Here is a 7,265-nt window from a genome sequence, read left to right on the forward strand (position 1 = left end):
GCCAGCTCGAACCAAAACCAAGCCTATTCATTTTCTAAAAGTATTGAACTGGAACAATACAGAAATGTTAAAGTATCTTTCAAACTCAACCTGGATTGAGCTGGTCATTCACAAGTGCCTAGCAAAGGATAGAACAAGAATTCTTTCTGGAGAAAAAATTCTATGTGCCTCACATGTTTGCCTTCCTCACTGCTAAATTAGACCACCCATGTCCTCTTTTTCTACATCAAAACCCTAGACTGAATTCTTAGGCCTGACTGTTGATTGGGAAGTATCCTTTGTGCATTTATTCCACACTTTCCTTTTTGTGTTGTGGGAAAGTTTATGTGTGTCCATACTGTGTGCACAGGCGCACACATATATACATGTGCATCTGTGCAGAAAATAGCCTCGGGTATCATTCCTCGGGCACTGCTCACGTTTTGTTGACAGGGTCTCTCACTGGCCTGAAGATTGCCAAATAGCCACTCCTAGGGATCTGTGTGACTCTGCCCCCTCCGGCACTGTAATTGCAAGCACATAGCAGTATGCCTGGGTTTTTGATGCTGGTAGTGGGGAATCAAAGCAAGCTCTCCATGTTTTAACGACAAGTGCCTTACCAACTGAGCCATCATCTCTCCAGCCTATGCAGCTTTCTTTTTTTTAATTAATTAAAAAAACATATTTTATGTGTGTGTTTGTGTGTGTGTGTGTGTGTGTGAGAGAGAGAGAGAGAGAGAGAGAGAGAGATATGCAAGCAGGCATGTATGTGTATACTATGGAAATCTGTTTCCCAGGAGTCCATGTTCCCCTTCTACAATGTAGTTTTAGAGATCAAACTCAGGTTGTCAGGTTTCAAGTGCCTTTACCCACCAATGCATTTTGCCTACTCACTCCTCAACTTTCTTCAAATTAAGTAAAAATTATGTGTATGGTGTTTTGCTTGCATATATATATATATACATATATATATATATATATATATATATATATACAGATGTGTATATATCTATATCTATATCTATCTATCTATCTATATCTATATATCTATCTATCTATATCTATATCTATATCTATATCTATATCTATATCTATATATATACATGCACTTCATGAGTGAAGTGCCTATGGAAACCCTTGCTACTGGGATTGGAATTGCATATGGTCCTGGGAATCAGACCCTGGTCTTCTGGAAGAGCAGCCAGTGGCTCTTAACCATCCAGTCATCTCTCTAGTCCCTTCCTCGACTTTCTTGGTGGCTTTAAATACATTTTGTAACTGCTCACAAACCTCAGCACAGCCTTTGGGTTGTGTGTACAGTCGGGTGGAAAGGAGTAGTCAGTAATTTGAAATAGCAACGAGGTTTAAATTGATTCTGCGGTCCAGAAGACACCTTTGGAATACTTTAAGCAAAGGGCGATGACATCAGATTTGAGTTGTGGATAACTTACACCACAGACGGGAAAGGGAGAGAGACTCATGCACAGTGAGATGCCTTAGGAACAAGTTGTAGCAGTGTGGGTATGAAGAGACTGAGCAGCAATAGTGAGGGACTGGGAGATGGCTCCGTTGTAAAGTGCCACAAGAGTGAGGCTCTGGGTTTGGATCTCCAGAATCCACTTGAAAAGTGAGGTGAAGTAGTACACGCATGTAAGTCTCATACTGAGGATGTAGAGCAGAGACAGGAGGATCCCTAAAGCTCACTGGCCAGCCATGCTAGCCAAATGGATGAGCTCTGGGTTCAATAACCAACAGTGTCTCAAAAATAAGGCTGAAATCAATGGAGGAAGACATCTGATATAAACTGTTGGTCTCTATACGTACACGTACACGTGGGAACAGACCTAGACAAACACACAATACACACACAGGCACACCAGATGCGCTCACACACCCTCACACACTCATATAACACAAAAGCGGTAATCTTGTGCCAGAAGTTACCTTGATTTGACTGTTGCCTTCACATTTCCTTGCTGTATGACCTGGTGTCAACCACACCAATGGTCTGTGCCCCAGGCATGCCTCTTCTGCCATGTAGTGAATACTCGGTAAACATTATTTAATTTCATGAGGAAATAAATCAAGTAGTAAGTAGTAGATAGGCCCTACGCAGCAAGCAGAAGCAGCAGGATTAGTTACACAGAAGAGTGAAAGGGAGATCAAGGTGAACGTGAAGGGGCTGAGGAGGGGCTGGGTAGGTAGTGACCATGTAAGCAGAGAATTAGTTACCCAGAAGAGTGAAAGGGAGATCAAGGTGAACGTGAAGGGGCTGAGGTGGGCAGCTGGGTAGGTAGTGACCATGTAAGCAGAGAATTTTGGAGAAGGGCTGTTTGAAAACTATGCTAACTCATCTACACATCAACTTGACATGGCTAGAGTCATTTGGGGAGAATGACTATGAGTCAAAAAAAATGCCCCCATCAAATTAACCTGTGTGCAAGTCTGTGGCACATTTCCTTCATCTGTGATCAATATGAGTGGTCATAGGGTATATAAGAAATCAGGCTGAGCAAGTCATGGGGAGAAAGCTACTAAGCAGGGTTCTTCGTGGCTTCGGCTTCAGTTCCCACCTTCGGGTTCCTGTACTGATCTCCCTCCATAACAGACTGTGCCGTGGCACTGTAAGCTGAAATAAACGCTTTCTTCTCCAAGTTGCTTTTGGTTGCAGTGTTTTCTCACCACAGAACAAACCCTAATGAAGACCAAAAGGAAACATATAGACTTGTTGGGTAGGAGGTGCCTTCGAGGTATCTGAATAGGGCTCCTGAGGGTCAGACCACATAGCTTAGGGGAAAACAACCAACAAGTTTGGCCCTTTCACATGCTCCAGCAGTTCACAGATGCTGTAAATTTTGGGGAGGGTCATCTCATAGGCCTAAATCAGGGTGACAGTTAAGATGGCCACAATGCTAGCTCTCCCACATCTGTACCACCAAGGCGAGCTCTGCAGCCCTGCCCCAGCTAGGCCATCCAGTGTTGGCATCAGGTCAAGGCAGGGTCAGCCCTCCTATTCTCATGCTTCTAGGGCCAGCTCACCTGTACTCACACCTTCAGAGCCAGATCCACCGTGCTACCCAGTTGAGGCACAGGGCTCACTCTCCCAAGTGTTTCATCTGGAGAAGGGCTGGGTCAGCTTTCTTGCTCTCACACTTTAGGGTCTGGATCACCCCCATGCCTTAGCCATGAGGGTCAGCTCCACTATGTTGCCTAGGCAAGGTGTAGGACCTGTTCTGAATTCTACAGCCAGTGAGGAACAGGGCTAGTGCACTGGCTGGTTTTGTGTGTCAACTTGACACAGGCTGGAGTTATCACAGAGAGGGGAGCTTCAGTTGGGGAAGTACTTCCATGCGATCCAGCTTTGAGGCATTTTCTCAATCAGTGATCAAGGGGGTAGGGCCCCTTGTGGGTGATGCCATCCCTGGGCTGGAGGTCTTGGGTTCTATAAGAGAGCAGGCTGAGCAAGCCAGGGGAAGCAAGCCAGTAAGAAACATCCCTCCATGGCCTCTGCATCGGCTTCTGCTTCCTGACCTGCTTGAGTTCCAGTCCTGACTTCCTCTGGTGATCAACAGCAATGTGGAAGTGTAAGCTGAATAAACCCTTTCCTCCCCAACTTGCTTCTTGGTCATGATGTTTGTGCAGGAATAGAAACCCTGACTAAGACAGCTAGCTTTCCCCTCATGATCTCAGGGCCAACTCTCCCAGCTACCACAGGTGACAAAGGGTGAGGTAGGGGAGGGCATCACCCCTTGCCCTCATGATAGACAAGTGGCAGTGCTAGTTCTCCTTTATTCTCACCCTTGGGACTGGCTCACCTGCATCCTCTCTGCCAGGGACAGCTCTACTCTGCTACAGGACCTCTCTAAGGGATCATTTAATTAACTAATTAGTTAATTCATTCATTGATTTTATATCCTAGTCACAGCCCCCTCCCTCCTCTCTTCCCAGTCCCACACTCACAAGTCCCTCCCTCCATTACTTCTCCCCTTTCCCTCAATCCTATCTTCCACTCTTTCACAGGATTCCCTGAGCTCTGCTTAAGGTTTAGCTGTGGGTCTCTGCATCTCTTTCCATTGGCTGCTGGATGAAGTCTCTCAGGAGGCAGTTATGCTAGGCTCCTGGCTGCAAGTCTAGCAGAGGATCATTAATAGTGTCATGTATTGGCTCTCTCCCTGGGATAGGTCTCAAGTTGAGCCAGTCGGTCGTTGGTTGGCCGTTCCTTCAATCTTTGCTCCATCTTTATCCCTGCACACCTTATAGGCAGGACAAATTTTAGGTTGAAGGTTTTATGGGTAGGTTGATGTCTCCTTGCTTCCACTGGAAATTGTACCTGGCTACAGGAGGTAGCCAGCAGCCACATCCCCAGCAGCTAGGAGTCTCAGTTAGGGTCACCCTACCGACTCTTGGGAGCCTCCTCCATCTCAGGTCTCTGGCTAATCCCAGAGATGCGCCCCCCACCACCAATTTCCATTCTCTCTCCCAGTCCTCTCCTATCCCCATCTCCCTACACCTGATCCTCAACCCTGTTCCCCTTCTAACTCCCTCTTCCACTCATTTCCCTCCCTCCATCCCTCTCTGATGTCTGTTTTATTTCTCCTTCTGAGTAAGACTCATGGCCCCTCCCTTGGGCCCTCCTTATTGCTTAGTTTCATTGGGTCTGTGGCTTGTAGTACCTGTGGGCATATCTTGTCTGGCAGGTAGCCATCATAGGACTCAGAGTCCAAGGTTGGGTTAGAAAAGACACATTTTTATGTGACTTCATTCCATGCAAGAACTACAGCTTATTCATCTTCAACTGATTTTTTCCATTTGTCTGATTTTCTTATTATTTTCTGAACTTCTTCAAATATTTTTTGAAGCAGAATCATGTACCCCTGAAAAGAGGAAATGAGATGATCATTAGAAGTTGGGAAGTTGGGCTTAGAAACTTGAGAGACATGAAATGGGGTATGATATTGATGTTGCAGATCCTTGTGGGGATAAGGAAGATAAAAATATAGTCCAAAGCCCTGGTGGCTTCCCTATTTTAGTCTTGGTGCCAAATCAAAGGAATGTGAGAGAGATACCACAATGACGTGGATGTGAGGGTTTTAATGAGAATGGCTCCCATAGGCTCATATGGTTTGGGAAAGGTTTAGGAGGTGTGTCCTTGTTGGAGGACGTGTGTCACTGGGTTTGAGCTTCAGAGTTTCAAAAGCCCATGCCTGGCCAATTACCTGTCTCTCTGCCTGCTGCCTACAGATCAGGATGTAAAGCTCTCAGCTGCTCCAGCACGCCTGTTTCCTGTCATGATGCTCATGGACCTTCCCTTTGAAAATAGAAGCAAGCTCCAAGTTTTATATGCTTTCCTTTCTAAGAATTGCTTTGGTCACTGTGTCTCTTCACAGCAATAGATCGGTCAGTCAGACAGGTGTCCTATAGGAACTTCTGTTGGTGTCAGTGTCCAGTGAGGGGTGCATGGTTCTCTACTTACATTTCTGTTGTTGTGGTAAAATATATTGACCAACAGCAGCACTGGAGAGGAAAGGGTTTATTGACTTCCAGTTCCAGATCACAGCCCTTCATGGAGAGACTGTTATTCAGTTCAGCATTACCTCTACCAAGAAAACTCACGCACCACCAAGGGAGTACAGAAGATGACTTATGAAGGTTTGTACTCAGCTCGATTCCTTATACAGAGCCTGGCCATCAGGCCAAGGAATGGTACCACTCATAGTGGGGTGGGCCCAATGATATAAATTAGCAATCAACATAAACACCCTTTCCCCCCAATATACCCACAGGCCAACTTGATCTAGGCAGTTCTCAAATGGGGTCTGTATCCTCAGCTTTGACAAGCTAAGGACACAAGGTGTCCACACGTAGCACACAAGGTCTAATCAAAGGGAGAGATTCCCCCCTCACCATGTTTGCATGATCTAGAAAGCTCCATGGAAGATACGTAGCAAATTTAGCTTTGAAAAAGGAAGAGCACAAAGACAGAGCCCTTGAACCTCGTGCTCATTGGATTGAGAGTGGCTGTAGCTACTTGGCATGTGGCTAGACATCCAGGCTAACCCATGCTAGGAAGGAGTCACTGGCCAGAATGAGGACTGCTTGTGGGCTTGCTGAGGTCAGCATGTGACTCCTGTTTAGACGTCCCAGTGTGGGGTGTGCCAAGGTCGGCATAGGACAGTGCCCACTCTCTCTTGTTTGGCCTGCCTCTCCTGGCCGAGCGTTTTGGGATGACCATGTTCATTACTGCTCACATTGTTGATGAGCTTTCTTTGCTGACCTCGGCAGCAGTACAGTGCAGTTGGAGTGAAATTCCACTTATAGCAGGAGGAGTAGCCTTCCGTGCCGACTCATCAGCTGGCAGTAAATGGAATTTCTTGACAGTTTTAAGTTCCCTGCCAGGGAGCAGCTGGTGGGTTTTTCTCCTGAGAGTCGGTCTTGGGGAAGTTTGATCAGTATCTGGCCAGAGGATGTATTTTTCTCTCTTCCCCCACCCTCTCTACCTCCCACCCTAGTCTTACCTTTAAAAGCTTTGCTCCACTGGGGTCCCTAGCTACTGGAAATTAATTTAGGGACCAGGGAAGGTTTTCTCTGCACAGCCCGCCGACTCACTCATTACTGTCCTTAAGATTCAGAGAGGAACTGTTTCCTCAAGGTTGTTTTAATGAGCAATTTGCCTTCAAACTTCCAATTTTCCTCTGTGCCAGACAACAGCCGCTGGGAAGGCCTGGGAAACCAGCCCCGCTTCCAGAAACTCACAACTATTGGGCTCCAGGAGCAATGAAATTATTCCCAATTAGTGATCTAGGGGAGCACAGATGGCGGGCAGGCAGAGGCTGGATGCTCTGTTCCTCCCTCCCTCCACGGGAGCTTCTTCCTTTGTGCTCCATCATTTCAGAGAACAAGGGTAAGGCCTGGCTCAGCGGGCTCACCTGTCTTTCCTTCCGGGTGGGTGACTATCTGAGCATGGTATCACGTATTTCCTATATAAAACCGAGGACTCGCTGCTGTTTTCGAGGCTTGTGGAGATACTTGTGTACCTCTAGCAGGAAAATGTGTTCATTGGAGCTGCCTTTGCTGATGAGGAAAAGCACATTCAAAATAAATAAATAAAACCGGGATCCTAGCTTCCCCTGTCTCCATGCATATTCATGGAGGAGTGAGTGTGGGTTGTGGCCAGGAAACTAGAAAGAGACTCTTGAAAGGAGAAAGAAGAGATGGTATATTCCACCTCACACCTGTCAGAATGGCTAGGATAAAAAGCTCAGGTGACAGCAGATGCTGGAGAGGTT

Source organism: Mastomys coucha, unplaced genomic scaffold (assembly GCF_008632895.1).
Source record: "Mastomys coucha isolate ucsf_1 unplaced genomic scaffold, UCSF_Mcou_1 pScaffold1, whole genome shotgun sequence".
Taxonomy (NCBI): domain Eukaryota; kingdom Metazoa; phylum Chordata; class Mammalia; order Rodentia; family Muridae; genus Mastomys; species Mastomys coucha.